The sequence below is a fragment of the Zootoca vivipara genome, chromosome 6 (assembly GCF_965207765.1).
Source record: "Zootoca vivipara chromosome 6, rZooViv2.hap1.1, whole genome shotgun sequence".
Lineage (NCBI taxonomy): Eukaryota > Metazoa > Chordata > Lepidosauria > Squamata > Lacertidae > Zootoca > Zootoca vivipara.
In genome coordinates this window covers 57,988,241-58,005,669 of record NC_142589.1, presented here as the reverse complement: position 1 = coordinate 58,005,669, position 17,429 = coordinate 57,988,241, and the positions used below count along the sequence as shown (strand labels likewise).

At 42.5% G+C, this 17,429-nt stretch overlaps 1 protein-coding gene across 9 annotated transcripts in view; it reads right to left on the bottom strand.

The window, feature by feature from the left end:
- The window catches only part of ZMYM4 (zinc finger MYM-type containing 4), a 50,338-nt gene extending 47,345 nt beyond the window's left edge, over window positions 1–2,993 (bottom strand). Inside the window, exons 1-2 of one of the 9 annotated variants that reach the window (XM_088672260.1) lie at window positions 2,676–2,970; window positions 229–356 (exon numbers count right to left, since the gene is read on the bottom strand). The gene's annotated coding sequence lies outside the window, so the exon portion shown is untranslated. Of the gene's footprint in view, window positions 1–228; window positions 358–2,579 lie in introns of those variants that run through there. The other 8 variants (XM_088672262.1, XM_035120509.3, XM_035120514.3 and 5 more) reach the window with 8 other exon arrangements.
- Window positions 2,994–17,429: the final 14,436 nt, after the last annotated feature.

Below are 17,429 nucleotides of genomic sequence, written 5' to 3'. Positions count from 1 at the left end.
TTTTACCACAAGTTGTTTTTCTGCTTTTATTAGGAATGAAATTTCCACTGATTTCTCCTTCAGTATGCAGCCCTCTGCATTATTTCCATGGGTCCCCAACAGTCAGGAACAGACTTGGGTGGGGGATCAGGAAAGCCCCATTCATGGAACTCTATTCCATTTGTTAGAAAAGTTAGGATCTAATACATTATGGCCCCATCAGAAATTGCATGGAAAAAAGCAACTCACACACATAACCAGCATCCTCTCCTTCATCCAAGATGCACATCAGCAGGCATGCCATCTGTTCTATATAGCAAATGCCACCCATTCCATGTCATGACATCATAAAACATGAGTGAGGCTGCAGCAAAATTCTGGTAAAAAAAAACATGCAGCTTGACAAGAGGGAAAATTTAAAACAGGTTGCTCATCTAAAAGATACAGAGTTGTTTGCACATTAGCCCATTTCTCTGCAATTACCGGTACTATCCTTCATTTGCTGCAGAGAATCCAGTGATCATTGCATACAATATCATTCTAGTGTTTTCTGACAGGGTTTGGGGATATCCCATCTTTCTGTATGAGTTTTCCTGCATATCCTGGGCCCAATACTACAGATGCTCCTCCTTAGCTGAACAGTTCCTTCCTCCTTAGCTGAACTTTGGGATTAAAAAAATAAAAATCAAGTACAAGAGCAATAAAGTGCAACACTTTCATTATTTTGATACAAGCATAAATATTTGAATAAAAAACAAAACAAACAAATGAGCCAACAACAGGCTTGCTCAAGTCGCAGGCAGGAAACAGCTAACTGGACAGCAAACTGAGGGGAAAGGCTAATCAAAAGGCCAGTTCATAATGCCGATGACCAGAATGCAGCCCCTCAAAAAATCCCAACTGAAGAGCCAGGATCAGGAGAAGCAAGACTTTTGCTGAATGAGACTTATTTATGAATAAATGAGTTCGGATCCTGTCTGTGGGGATGGGTACTGGAGAACTGTGGAAATAATCTTTTTCTATACTCATTTGTGATACCAATCTTCCAACATAGCTGCCAAGTTTTCCCTTTTCTCGCGAGGAAGCCTATTCAGCATAAGGGAAAATCCCTTAAAAAAAGGGATGACTTGGCAGCTATGTCTTCCAATGCAACTTTGTATGAAGCAAGCAGTTTTGGCTTAAGAAGATTCACAATTATGAATAACTTTACTACTGACAACAATGATACTGATGCCCTTGACCAATACTGAATTTTCCTTTTCTTCTAAACCAATTTTAAGCTAATTTGCCAGTGTTGTGTATCAGACTTGTGTTTGACCCTTCCAGATGCGTATTTTGACATTTTCTTTCAGTTTCTCTATAAAACCTAAAAGATGCATGCAATTTCTGAAATACGGATTACAGCTGCAACCATCGCTTTGAATCAAAACTGGAAAACATTTGAGTTCCTAGTAGCCTCCATATAATATTTTGTGATCAGCCCTTAGAAAGCATTTAAATACCGTGTGTAGCCTCCAGCATCAGATTATTAAGCATTTGAATGAATAGCCTAGGGTTTTTTGGTCTCTGTGTTTAACCCCAGTTCTTACTTAGAAAGTAATAAATATAACAGCATCCCAGACCCAGCTGATAAGCTTTCTTATCAAACTAAATGCAAACCACCAAATACATTACACGATAAACCTTCTGTTTTTCTATCTAAAAGCCTGGGGAAACCATGGTTGTCAAGCATTCAGCAAGTCTCAATGTAAGCAGGTTGGCTGTGTTCAGTTCACACATTACACAGGCTTGCTCTCAAGGCTATTTCATTTAAGGATCACAAAGGAGAAGTGAAAACAACACTACTGATCAAGCTTGTTCTTAATGACACTGATAAAGCTTCTAAATGTTACTGGAACTAATACAACCTTATATCTGAAGCAGCTTTCCACACAAGAAAAGTTGCCTTATCCAGTTTACAAGACTTTATCCTTTATGAAACCCTAGCATTAACCACTAGTACAAAATCCCCACCATCAGGATTACTTTAATTTGCCATTTATCATCCACACCTTGACTAACAACCCCCGAAGCCACCATCTTGGTGCCTAAATTTCATCTTTTTCACCCTTATACTCATGATCCTCCAGTTCCCTAACCCACCTATTACACTTTATTCATGCTTTCCCTCACCCTCCCAACAGACATATACCATTACCAGCCTTGACACCCATTAATATTCCAAAGATTCAAAAAGTACCCACCCATCCCCTTTCCACAGTACTGTGTTCACCCCAGGTGCCTCACCTTTGACACCCTAATCTTTCAACTCACAATCTCCCGCTCACTGCAGTCATCAATGGATCAGTTAACTCCCCAACATTTCTTAGCTCCCCCTCCAAAAAAACGATGTCCCATCACTCCAACAGCAACTTCAAACTCAAAACTGCCCCCCCCCCGTACAACCAAGGTGACTCCTTCCCACCCACTATTTCTAAGACCAGGCACCCCCACCCCAACATCCTTGGCAACTGTTATCTTTCCGGCTCCCCAACAGGTGCCCTTATCTGACTCCTCCTGGGTCCCGCCCACTGTAGCCTAAGCCCCGCCCACTCACTCACTGGCGCGCAGTCCTGGCCCCTCCTCTTTGGCCGCCGCCATATTGAGGGGGGGCGCTGCCACAGAGGATGGGAGGGGAAGTTGTTTTTTTTCCTCACCCCTTGGCTGAGGTGGTTGGGGACAGGCGCTGTAACCTCAGGGGGCGCTCCAAGGGATGGATATCCAGCGCCCGTGAGGAGGCGACCAAAGGCGTAGAGTAAGAAGCGCCTCCCTCAGGAACTCACGGAAGGGGGGTCCTTCTCCGTCAAAATAATAATAGTAATAACAATAATAAAAAAACACGCAACAACAATTGTGGTGACGGCCGGACTCAACCCTCCAGGCCCCGCGAGCCCCTTAAAGCTGCAAAGACCTGCCCAAGCAGCGAGGGGTGGGGAGAATTTCACTGCGCATGCGTCCAGCGCACGCGCACGCCTGCCGGCCTCAAGCCCTACCTTTTCCCCTTCTCCTCCTTTTCCCCACCCCTTCGCGCATGTGCGTTAGTGGGGTCTCTCTGCTCGCTCGTAGGGAGAAATGGAATTAGGACGGGTCCAGGAATGGCGCCCTCTTAAAGGGCCACGCATCAATTTCGGGTTGCAGGTAGTTGAGATAGATCAAAACCAAGCAAAAGGGGTAATAAGAAAACATATGCAAAAGGAAGAAAGGTGAAGAAATGTTTAAAATATGAGGTGAGCTGCTTGAGGAACCCTTAGAAGGAGCAGTGCTCCATTTCCACAGCACATAAGGTCTCCTCCTCCTCCTCAGTGCTCACACCTCAAAGTGTGCAAAGATGTGTAGCTCATGCTATGGTTGCTTCTACAGCCATTATTTTTGGACACAGTTTTCTCTTTTGGTAAAAGATTTTTTTCAAACTATTTAAAAATAGTTCTGCTAAATTTATTCTAAGATTCAAAAACCTCAGATGTGAATCGCGTGGTCACATAGTTCCACTGTACGTAGAAAACCGTTATCAAACACCAATTAAAAAGAATGCTGGAAATTGTATTTTTAAATCTGTCATGGTGTAAGATGCCTTAAAGGTGGAATAGAAATATTTTTAAGAAAAATAAGACAACTCAAGGATGGATAAATGACTGACAAGATCACTAACCGATCAGACAAATACCACACATTGAAGTTACAAAATCCATTGTCTTGTCTTTCAAAGGGTAAATTTAACAAAATAAAAGCACTTAAGTAAATATAAAGTTATTGGTCAGTATTCAACTAAAGTTTGCTCAGAGCAGATTCATTGACCCACAACCCATGCTCAGCCAAGTCATCCCAACTGCAGTGAAGACACCAACCCAGTATGTGGCAGCTGTGGAAAAGGCAAATTCTATGCTGGTGATCATAAATATAAAATACATTATAGGGTTAGCAAGACAGCCATAGCACATAGAGAGAAATCATATACATGCGCACAATTCTTAAATGAAAATGTAATAAAATCCAAAAATAGACCATTTTGATTCAGAACTCATATCTCCCTTTAATAATCATGACCTAGATTTGAGGGCTATCACAAGGAAAATGGCTATATTTTTGTTACCTTAGGGTTGGAATCTGCCATTAAAATTGAAACATAGAATTCAGATGCCTTACACATAAATGAAACATGGTGGGGGGAAAGAACAGGCTGATCATATGCATACTTAATTGGAAGTATGCCGCCCTTACAAGTTCCCAAGACTTACTTCTAAGTAAGTGTCCATAGGATAGAAACTTAAGATCCAATTTCTCCATAAAAGTACATCAGGGCAGAAGATAGCACATTGTTGTTATGGCGTCTTGTCTATCTCTTTTTGTACCTACTGTATAACTGACCTTAAGGGATTAGGACAGTTGTCAGCAATTGCATATACGGTAAGCTGAAACAACAATTACTCCTGGGTTTGAAGAGCTAATGTAAAGAACTTAAGGATCTATCGAAGTGCATTTCAGCATTAAAAATTGTGGCAACTTTTAGATCAGAAGCAGGGAAGCTTTGGCCCCTGGACCAAAACCTAGCCCATCAGGTGGTTCAAGTTGGTAAACAAGCATATTACCCACAAACCTTGCTTACCTGTCCATCAGCTGGCACCACTGCATGTGATTCAATCCCCTTCCACCCATCCCCAAAAGTCAACTTTGACAGAGGAGTACAACCACTCACCTAATACAGTATCAGTAGGATGTCAGATATTGACAGGTGAGTGGTCCCATCCACCATATCAAAGTTGATCTGCAGTGGAACGTAAATACCTGACCCAATGGGGCAAAATAGTTCCCCACATCTATTTATATATATTGCCTGAGGAGTCAAACAACTGCTTAGGTTTGCATGAGGTGCTTCTGCCTATGAAATCTTCTATATTCCCCTGAAAAGGCAGAGACACCTTGTGAACTCAGGGCCTATTCATTTTATTTATTTATTGTATTTACATTTTAAGTGCTTAAATTCAACCTGGGAATATGATTCGGGATGGCAGTAATAGAAATCTATGTAATAAATAATTACCCTTGAGGCAACCTTCATCAGTTCAGGTAGAGAGAATCTCTGCATACCAACAGTTATCACAATCTCTCCCTAACATCAAAACATCAGGTTAAAAACAGAATTTATTGCTGGCCACAGTCCCACGCAACTGAACACTAAGCAGGACATCTGTTAAATACTCAGATTGCTTTTCTTTTTCTTTTTCTAAAAGGTTTTATTGATTGATTAAAACACAAACAATATATATTACATTAGCATACATATCATACATTCTCATTTTTATCCCACCACCAAAACCCACCACCCATCACCCTCTGACTTCCCTCCAACACTTATTTCGACTTCCATCATAAAATATTTCCTCAATGTTGTGTATCTATTACTCTATTTATTTCTATAAATATCATTAAATCTTCACTTAATTATCATCTTATATTCCTTCATCAGACCGTTATGTTGGGAAAGATTGAGGGCACTAGGAGAAGGGGACGACAGAGGACGAGATGGTTGGACAGTGTCCTCGAAGCTACGAACATGAGTCTGACCAAACTGCGGGAGGCAGTGGAAGACAGGAGTGCCTGGCATGCTATGGTCCATGGGGTCACAAAGAGTTGGACACGACTAAACGACTAAACAACAACATTCCTTCATATATCTTAATCAAAGCATGTTAGCAGCTCTTTCTTTGAGCAATGTTTCTCCATATATTCCTCATAACATTTCCATTCCTCCTTCAATTTCTGATTTGATGGGTTTCTTATTGCCACTGTTAATTTTGCCATTAACAAATATTCATTGAATTTACCAATCCATTCTTCTTTAGTTGGGACCTTTTGTGATTTTTCTATATTTACAGAAGAGCAGTTGGAGAGTATGAAAAAAGCTGGAACAATATTACAAAATAAACAAAGAATCCTACAAAATGGGTAAGGTGTCTTTTAGAAGACCAACTTCTGCTGGACAAGGGCTACGCCAGTTTCCTCTTTGGTTCAATGTGACAGATTGCTGGGGGGAGGAACGGGGTGAGTAGCCAGAATGTGTGTGGTGGGGGAGATGAGCACTTTCCTGATTGCCTAGAAGGGGAGGGTGGCAGAAAGAGCAATCCGTTCAGCATGTATCATTCCACATCCTCTGTGCAGAGTGCAGTGAGGAAGGGAATTGAAGCGGGGAGAGGCAAGAGTTCAGTCTGCAGGGGAGGGGGCAATTCCCATTACTATGGCACTGGTGATGTCATTGGGATGCACTCTGCAGAGGACAAAAGGCTCACACTGGAGCTGAAATCACACTGATTCTTTTGCTCATTTGGATCTTTCCTTATGCTGAAGCCAGTGTGCCTTGCATCATCTGTGCATCTCTCCCCTGCCTGCCCCCACTCACACACAGGCCTGATTCATAGCTGTCAAGTTTTCCCTTTTCACACGAGGAAGCCTATTCAGCATAAGGGAATTTCCCTTTAAAAAAGGGAGAACTTGACAGCTATGGCCTGATTGTAAAATAATGTCACTCATATTCAATTTGCATGCACCCAGCAGTCTCAGATGTACACTCACTGGAGAGTTTCTAGGAACACACCATAAAACATCTTAATTTATTTAAAAATATGTATATGCCACCTATTTTGAAACACCTTGAGGCAGTTTGCAATAAAATCAATTTTAAATAAAACGACACCAATGAAACAAACCCAGCAGCATTAACAGCAACAGTGCTGACAAATGGCTGGCATTCAGAACTGGGGGAGGAGTAATTAAAAAGGTACGGTTTCAGTGTGCATTGAATCTGCTTGGCATCCAGCATGTTAGTGTGCTTCTAGATGGGAGAGTTTCCAGAAGTCAGGATAGCTTTAGCAACTGTTGTAAGAATTTAAGATAATTGTCTAGATATAGGGTCCGATTCCCAGTGGAATCCTGAACCCCAACAAGACTTTATTTTAAACCCCTGCCAGCGCAAAAGTAACAGAGACCAGACCAGAGTTCTAATAGAAAGCAAGGCAGCTACCGTAGTTAAGCCTGATCTTTATTAGAAGCTGTTGCAACAGGGTAGTCCCCCACACACACAAGAGGGGGGGGGAGACCCAGAGCCATGCATGCAAGCCCATATATAGACAATTTAAATTCCCGCCCTGGAGTCCAAGACCACCCCCAGAAACATCATAGATACATCACATAAAAGGCGGTCTCCAGCAGAAATCTGAGTGTGTTGTTTTGGCAAGTTACCTGATTGCATTATCTGGTTTGGCCACTCTTTTGTTATTATAACTACTTAATTCCTGAATCTAGGTCACAGGTCACAGGCTCACATCCTGTTCATATATTGAATGTGCCCTTAAGACAGGATTTGTGAGGACAGGGTTTTGTGAGGAAAGAGACAATGGGGAGATTTCCCACTTTGACCTTTCAGAGAAATATTGAGGTCAATTCATTCAGGACCTAAAAACTATGGGGTTTCAAACATGTGGTTTAAAATATATTGTACAGTTATGAACCTTAAAATTATTATAACACAACCCACCGCCACACCTGAATGTTGTTGTTGTTGTTGCTGCTGCTGCTGCTGTTGTTGTTAAGTCCTTCATCAAAAGGCATAAATAAATACAGTAGTACCTCCGTTCCGCAGCGCTCTTCGTAAGTCGAAACCTTCGGGTGTCGAAGCATCCATTTTGCGCATGCGCGAAGTGCGATTTTGCACTTCGCGCATGCGCAGACCACGCACAGCACTTGTGCACAGGCGCAGGCCGTGCGTGCAGTGAAAATACTTCCGGGTTTGCCGACTTCGTAAGTCGATACCTTCGGAAGTCAAGGTATAAACAACAAAACAATATGATATGAGCCTATAAGTGGTTCTGTACTTATAGGAAATGAAAAGGAAATCCAATAAAGCAAAGTGGCTGTCCAAAGAGGCCTTACAAATAGCGGGGGAGAGAAGGCAAGCAAAATGCGAGAGAGATAGTGAAAGATACAGGAAATTGAATGCAAATTTAAAAAAAAATAGCAAGGAGAGACAAGAGGGCCTTCTTAAACGAGCAATGCAAAGAATTAGAGGATAACAGAATGGGGAAAAACAGAGATAAATAAAATTTGAGATATGAAAGGAACATTTTGTACAACAATTGCCATAATAAAGGACAAAAGTGGAAAGGACCTAACAGAAGCAGAAGACATCAAGAAGAGGTGGCAAGAGTACACAGAGGAATTATACCAGAAAGATATGGAGGTATCGTACACCCCAGGTAGTGTGGTTGCTGACCTTGAGCCAGACATCCTGAAGAGTGAAGTCAAATGGGCCTTAGAAAGCTAATAACAAGGCCAGTGGGAGTGATTATATTCCAGTTGGACTATTTAAAATTATAAAAGATGGTGCTGTTAAGATGCTACACTCAATATGCCAGCAAGTTTGGAAAACTCAGCAGTGGCCAGAGGATTGGAGAAGATCAGTCTACATCCCAATCCCAAAAAAGGGTAGTGCCAAAGAATGCTCCAACTACCACACAATTGCACTCATTTCACATGCTAGCAAGGCTGTGCTTAAAATTCTACAAGGCAGGCTTAAGCAGTATGTGGACCAAGAACTCCCAGAAGTGCAAGCTGGATTTTGAAGGGGCAGAAGAACCAGAGACCAAATTGCAAACATGCGCTGGATTATGGAGAAAGCTAGAGAGTTCCAGAAAAACATCTACTTCTGCTTCATTGACTACGCAAAAGCCTTTGACTGTGTTGACCACAGCAAACTATGGCAAGTTCATAAAAAATGGGAGTGCCTGATCACCTCATCTGTCTCCTGAGAAATCTCTATGTGGGACAAGAAGCTACAGTTAGAACTGGATATGGAATAACTGTTTGGTTCAAAATTGGGAAAGGAGTACAAGGCTGTATATTGTCTTCCTGCTTATTTAACTTATATGCAGAATTCATCATGTGAAAGGCTGGACTGGATGAATCCCAATAGAGGCAGTGAGAGATTTTACTTTATTGGGTTCCATGATCCCTGCAGATGGTGACAGCAGTCACGAAATTAAAAGACGTCTGCTTCTTGGGAGAAAAGCAATGACAAACCTAGACTGCATCTTAAAAAGCAGAGACATCACCTTACCGACAAAGGTCCGTATAGTTAAAGCTATGGTTTCCCCAGTAGTGATGTATGGAAGTGAGAGCTAGACCATAAAGAAGGCTGATTGTCAAAGAATTGATGCTTTTGAATTATGGTGCTGGAGGAGACTCTTGAGAGTCCCATGGACTGCAAGAAGATCAAACCTATCCATTCTGAGGGAAATCAGCCCTGAGTGCTCACTGGAAGGACAGATCCTGAAGCTGAGGCTCCAATACTTTGGCCACCTCATGAGAAGAGAAGACTCCCTGGAAAAGACCTTGATGCTGGGAAAGATTGAGGGCACAAGGAGAAGGGGACGACAGAGGACAAGATGGTTGGACAGTGTTCTTGAAGCTACGAACATGAGTTTGACCAAACTGCAGGAGGCAGTGGAAGACAGGAGTGCCTGGCGTGCTGTGGTCCATGGGGTCACAAAGAGTCGGACACGACTAAACGACTAAACAACAACAACAACTTATAGGAATAATCTGCCTGAAGAATTTCAAACAAGGAGGACCCCCAGATTAATTTTTACATTGTTTTAATTAGATTTTCAATTATGCATTAAAGATAAAAACAAAATATAAACACAAAGGAAAGAATGCAAATATAACCCAAACATGGGATGGATACGAAGTCAAAAGCTTACTGATGTACAATTGTGAGGAAGGAACAAAAATCCATCCACAATGAGACAAGCATAAAAAAAGTCTTATGACATATAGGACATAAGACGTATACTGTATAGGACTGCATATCTGATGGAAAGGTAAAGGTAAAGGGACCCCTGACCATTAGGTCCTGTCACAGACGCGGTAGTGGCTACTCTAGAGTAACGACTCCTCCAGGCGTTGTCTTTTCATTCTTTTATTTAGTGCTGATTATTTACAGTGCAGAGCAGTACTATGTACATGTTGTCAGTTAGGGGTCAGAACCTCCGAATGGAGATTCGCGCGTTTTCCTCCAGCAAAGAAGTCTAGGGATACTGAATCTCCGCCCCCGTTGTTTCCTTCTCAGTTCCGGGGTCGGTGGGACTGGTCTTCTTCCCTTGCCTCCCACTTCCCTTCCCACACAGGGCATGGGCTCCACTACCTTGCCTGAGCCTCGGTCACCACTTCCTGAATCTCCGCTGGAGATCTCTCCCTCCCCACTAGCACTCCCGCTGGGTGATGAGCTGCTGCTTAAGATGGGAGGGACCTGCCTGTAAGTTCTGTCCCTCACAGGTCCAGTCATGACTGACTCTGGGGTTGCGGCGCTCATCTGGCGTTATTGGCCGAGGGAGCCGGCGTACAGCTTCCAGCATGACCAAGCCGCTGCTGGTGAACCAGAGGAGGACACGGAAATGCAGTTTACCTTCCCGCCGGAGCGGTACCTATTTATCTACTTGCACTTTGACGTGCTTTCAAACTGCTAGGTTGGCAGAAGCTGGGACTGAGCAACGGGAGCTCACCCCATTGCAGGGATTCAAACCGCCAACCTTCTGATCAGCGAGCCCTAGGCTCTGTGGTTTAACCCACAGCGCCACCCACGTATCTGATGTACTGGGATACAAAAAAAGTTCTACCAAATAGCACTGAACAACTGTTATTTATTTTTCTCTTGTAAGAGGTGTATGTCATGGGTAATATTTTTAAGCACAGTAATAGGCCAAATATTGCTGTATCAGGCTTGGAGAGTCAAGCGTTTTGTTTAGCTGTAGTCTGTTGGGCTGCAATCAATAGAAATAATAATAGTGGTTTAGATTGAATATATTTGCTTTGTCCATAGAACCCTGATAATAAGAACAGTTTGGGTACAAAAGCAGTAGGTTCCTTTCCTATCCTAAAAAGTTAATTGTGGACTGGGACCCAAAATCCCTCACCACTGGTCCTCTTAGCTAGGGATCATGGGAGTTGTAGGCCAAAACATCTGGAGGGCCGCAGTTTAGGGATGCCTGCCTTAAGGGAAAGGGAGCAGTTTATAACAATGTCCTCTCACTCTTTGGTGGCAAGGTGCCTTATTTTGCTTACATGTGTCATCATTTTTTATTTTTTTAAAATAATTATTATCAGCATGACTATGAATCTCAAAACCTGGATGTGTCCTGGACTTCTCTGGACCTTTGAGGGGGCCTGCTCATTACCCAGTGCTCTAACAGAAGCTAGTTTTCTCAGTGTGTAGGAAAGCCCTTCAGGTCCACTTGTTTTTGTGGCCTTTTTGCTGAGTTTTACTCTCTTCCTCCTTATTTTGGTGGTTGTTCTTCTCTTCATTTTAGTGTCTTCAGATTGGATATTAGTTTTATTTCTGTATTTCACTGCTGGTTTTATTGTTGTGGTTGTTGTCTATTGCATTTTAATTGGAAGTTGCTCTGTAATAATTTTACCCTTAAAGATGGTCTAAACGCTGTTTTCAATAAATAAATGCACACTCATTTAAAAAGTGGGGGGAAGAGCCAATGGGATGTAGTGATTTGGATTGTTGGATTGGTGCTCAAATTGCCACTCAGCAATGAAACTCACTATGTAACCAGCCTCCCATGGCTGTTGGGAAGATTAAGCGGAGAGGTTGAGAACCATGCGTGCAAGTGTGAACTCATTTAAAGAAAGTGGGGTACAAATGAAATTGTAGTCATCGTAATAATATATAAAGGTTTACAAGGAAAAGTTTGTGTGGATAGAGTTCTAGCCATTGTAGAACTATTGGCTTATTCACCAAAAGTTGGGACTATGCATTGACAAATTGCATACACATTAACACATTGGAGATGTGCATTGTGTAACATAAAATATATGAATTCTAATCCATTACATTGTTTCAACATATTGTAAATCTGTAAATTTTGATGTAACTTACTTTAAACATTCAGGAAGGCTCTCTCTGTGGGGTGGGGGGTGGGGAGAGAAAGGGACTAGTATCTATTACTAAATACATCACTGAGAGGCAGCGTCTCTTTTGTATCAGGATCTAGCTTCATTTGCCAAGAAATAATTCTGCAGCTGCCAGGCCTTCTGTTCACTAAACTGCATGACAGGCGTGGAGTGCTGGGGAGTTGCTGGGTGAAACATTAGACCCTTTGGAATTCAGCTTCCTTCTTTTGTCCCACCCATTCGTAGACACTTCCTGGACTTTGTCCATCTGGGGAGAAGGTGGGAGGAGGAGAGCAGCTGCTGATCTATTTCAAAATGAAGGGTTTTTTTGTGGGAGGATAATGTTCATTTTATCCCCCAATCTGAGACGGCATGCCTGTTAGAGGCATTCTGAAGCTAAACCCTGCACAGGTTAATTGCTGGCCCCCACCAGATTGGTATGTTGTTTTGTGAGTATATTCTGCAACTTGCAATTGGTGCAATAATAGTATGTTAGTGGCAGAATTATACTGGACTGGCCGCACATCATACTTCTCTAATTTAACCACATTTCAGCACAACAAAAGTTTGGGGTGGGGGAGGCCTGGAACATTTGTCATATGAAAAGTTCCAGGATTTCTGCAGGAAACTACCGGACATGCACCTATTAGAAATTAAGCAGTATGTACAGTACATCCTGAAACATTTGCAAACAGTACGGTTATTTTCAAGGACTGAGTTGTGTCTCCTCCCCTGACAACTCCAAGGGTTTTTCCGCAGGTCTGGGCCTCAAGGGGATCTTCAGCACTTGTTCCAGGACACTTGTTCCCTGCCTTCTCCTTAAAGTCCTTGACCTATGGGTGGCTGCTTCAACCTCTGAGGACTCCTTGTCTGACACCAGGTCAGAAACTGGGCATGCATGACAACTGCTGGATTGGATGGAGTGGGGTTGTCTGTTTTTGTTTTGTTTTTACAACACCGGTGTGGTGATTCAGCAGGGAGGGATACAGTGGTGAACCCCGGAGTCTCAAATTTCAGTGGCACCCTGTGCAATGCCAAAACTCAGCACCCCCTCCATGCCTCTTGCCTATTTTACATCATAGTAGTTATGGTGCATGGAGGCTCTGCGCCCAGTGTGCACTCCCTTAAATCTGCCTCTAAGGAGAGTCTTCTATAGACATAGCCAGGATTTATGTGGGGGGGGGGGCAGGACAGTCACTTGTCATCATACTCTGGTTCTGTCTGGCAGATTCGGAATGAAATGGCTTAAAAACAGTTGTTTTGAATTATTTTCTTTTGACCCCAAGTGTTCAGAGTGTTCAAATCTTTCTGCAATTTATACTTTTGGTTAAGTATTTTATGTATGTATGTTATTTAGAGGGGGCAACAGCCCCCTGGCTATGCCCATGGTGTCCTTACCCCTGGGTTGATGGGCTGTGCTAGGATTTCCAGGAATGCAATTTTTTAAAATTGTCAGTCTGAATTATACCCATGAGTCCCTGCCAGGCCTGTGATCCTGTAGGGTGTGAGGTTTAGGATCTGATAGAGGAGACCACTGAACCAGTCTGACAAGTGTTGTTGGTTTGTGTTTTTTTTTTTTGGTTTTTTTTGCAAGCTAAGGCTACATTTGGCCTGTTAAGTTCTCACAAGCATCTAAAAATGAGAAAGGTTGCCATGCTCTCCAGCATTTCCCCCACCCCCACCCCCAACTGGCTGGATGCCAGGTCATACTAGAATGGAAAATACTAGGCCAATCTGGGAGTGGTGGGGGCGTGTATGAAAGAGTTGTGTGTGTAAATATGGCTGATGCTGGAAGCTGGAGAGACAGAGACATGTCTGCTCTGACTTGGGGCTTCCATAGAACCCTAATGGAGAAGCAAGATATTTGGGGGTCTTAATGCTATGAGCCCTGCCATCCTATGCTCAGGCTGTGTGTGTGTATATATATATATATATATATATATATATATATATATATATATATATATATATATTCAACCATATATCCTAAATGCACCACACTCTCTGGTGACCTTCATTCCAAGGCAACTGAAATCTGGGAAAGAACCGGAGCCCCTGGAGTCTCTACTGCTCACACAGATTGGGGTGCCATGTAACATACCCTCCAACATTTCAACGATGAAAAGCAGGGAGCTCACATTCCATAATCATCATTTTACTATTTAAACCCCACACATCTTACTGGGTTGCCCTAGCCACTCTGGGCAGTTTCCAATATATAAAAAAGATAATAAAACATTAAACACTAAAAAAACTTCCCTTGAAGGCTTGAGGGTCAGATAACTCCATATCCTCCAACATTTCTCCAATGAAAATAGGGACATCCTAGACCTAGGGAAAAGTGGGACATTCCAGGATCAAATCAGAAATCGGGATGGCTTCTCTGAATCAGGGACACCCCTGGAAAATAGGGACACTTGGAGGGTCTAATGTAACAATATTTTCTGGTGTGTTCTCTCCTTGCATCCGCAGACAGAACATGCATTGACTATGGTGGCTGTTATTCTGGTATTGCCAGAAGGTTGGTGGTTTGAGGCCACCCAGGATTTCTGCATTGCAGGGGGTTGGACTAGATGACTCTTGGGTCCCTTTCAACTCTACAATTCTATTATTGCTTTTCCCAACATGGTTTGGTGATTACTTCCAATTCTCTTTTGCCTTGCAAGGGACTACCTAAGAAATGTCACTGCAACAGCCTTCTGGAGAACATTTAAAATATTAACTGCAACACAAACAACAGGCCACGGCAAACAAAAGAGCAGACAGACACCACCACTCTGGAGGGGCCCATAATCCCAAAGGGCGTTGGCTCACGACCTCAGTTTTAAAGTTAATCAAAGTATCGTTTTCACCCATATCAACCTTCCTGTACTTTTAGATTGAAATGTTGCCACTCTCAAGAGCAGTCAGACTGGTGCGTTCAAGGGGGAGGGCATTTTCTACAGTAGCCCCATGTCTTTGGAACTCTTTCCCAGGCCAATGATGGTGGGGAAGCGGGTCAAGCTCAAAGGGGATATCAAATTTAGACACCTGTGGGGTTTTCTTTCGGCATTTGGTAAGTTTTTCACCTTGCTTTTATGTGCATCAGAATAAAATGTGAAACACACAGTCCCAGCTCAGAGCTGCAAATTTAAGTAAATTAAGTGATGCGATTTAACTTAAAACATTTTTGTTGTTATAGATTTTGTCATGTTAAAAAGCTTTAAAAGTTCATAAATATTAATAAAAAAACACCTTGGGTTGTATCCAACTATTTCAATTTATGAACCTGTTAGTCATGCATATTACGGTAACTACTCTTTGTAGGACTAACATTGAATACAACCCACCGGTTGTGATGGCACAAGATAAAACCATGATCAACATGTCATCTCACATCTCAGCTAAAAGAAAATAACTCACCCTGAAACTCACTTACAGATGGTACCTAACACCAACTAGTGCTGATATGTCCACCCAGGAGTCTCCCCAAAATGTTGGAGAGGCTGCACCTCCACAGGGACATGCCTCCACATGTCATGGGAATGTCCCAAAATCCAACTCTTCTGGACATCACTTAAACAAGAGATTTGCAAAATAGCTAAGCAGGTATTAGAAATCACCCCAGAAGAAAACACAACTTGAAAAAAGAGGCAATGCACATATTTTTGTAAAATAAGAAATCTTTAATAAATATATATATTTTAAAAAGTCACCCCAGAACTGGCCCTACTGAACATCTTCTGATATAATAATGCCCACTCACATTATAGAGAGCTCATAACCCACCTACTCTCAGCAGTCAGAAGCATCATAGCCAGACACTGGAGAGACCTGTCAGGAGTAAACATGGACCAATGGTATCTAGTAGTATGGGAAACAGCCTTTATTGTTGTTGTTTAGTCGTTTAGTCGTGTCCAACTCTTCGTGACCCCATGGACCATAGCACGCCAGGCACTCCTGTCTTCCACTGCCTCCCGCAGTTTGGTCAAACTCATGTTCGTAGCTTCGAGAACACTGTCCAACCATCTCGTCCTCTGTCATCCCCTTCTCCTAGTGCCCTCCATCTTTCCCAACATCAAGGTCTTTTCCAAGGATTCTTCTCTTCTCATGAGGTGGCCAAAGTTTTGGAGCCTCAGCTTCACGATCTGTCCTTCCAGTGAGCACTCAGGGCTGATTTCCTTAAGAATGGATAGGTTTGATCTTCTTGCAGTCCATGGGACTCTCAAGAGTCTCCTCCAGCACCATAATTCTGGGAAATTGTTTAGCCTTTATAGAAAAGCTAAACAATAAACTGAAACTGACACAGGGACAAATAGAAGAAGACACCTTCACTGTGGTATGGTTCCCCTTTATCACAAACATAGCCCAACAAGACAACAGTAATCCAGCAACAGCGTTTGAATCAATATGGCTAGCTTGATCCAAAAATCCACCCCCTCACACACAAACAAATTTCACTACAGCAATAGGAACCCTCGAGGACTCTATACGGGCTCTGGAATACCCCATAAGGGAAAGGGAGCAGTTTTTTCTTATAACACTCCTAAGGACATAGGGCTGGGAAGCAGCCAATGGGACATGGAGCCCTACTGGGGAAAGGTGTGATGGACCTCATTCCCCTTTGGATGTCTGATTTGAATAAACCCAGATAGGACTCAATAACTGAACTGTTACTGAGCTGATGAGTCTCTCTTCACAAAAGTATCACTGCAATTTACAATCTATTAATAAAAACTACAAGTTTTGAAAAGACTAAAAGCAGCTAAATCTAAGGGTTTCTTTTTTTAAATAATGCAAATAAGCACCCAGAGGTGAGACCTGTTGAAACAAAAATGTTGTTGCTTGATGCTGGAAACCGCAAGCAGTTGGGTGCCTGTTGTATCTGTTCCATAAAACAAGGGCAGCCACACTGGAAGCCCTGCTCTGACCTGCTGTGGAATGTTGGTTTTCTGATATTTTTAGGGACTTCAAGGAAAGAAATACTCTGCTGCAGGACACAGTAAGGGGTAATACATAAAATATATAATAAACAAGCTCATTAAAACTGTGTGAGTTAAAACAGCCATCAAAGCAGTGGATTCAAGTCAGGGAATCTAGGAAATTCCCTGAATGTATGTCTGAGTGTATGTCTTCAAGAGCTGGCAGAATGCCTGTACTGTATGGACGGGGAGTCCCATAGTTCAGCAGGGAGAGCAGCCCACAACACTGGTGAAATTGTCTGGCTCCTTGTTACCACAAATGTAGTCCCATAACTGGTGGAAATAAATCCCCACCAGCACTCATGATACTCACTTCTGGTATTGTGGCCATTGTCTTTAGGTTAGAGAGGAGAATAGGATGAGAGAAAACAAAGCAGGGGGAAAGGGAACTGCATTGTATGACAGTTTAATTCTGAATTACCTTGCAATTCTGTACAATTCATTTTTGAAATGAAGGTTCGGTGACAAAAATGAAGTCTGGAGCTATGCTAGTCAGGAATG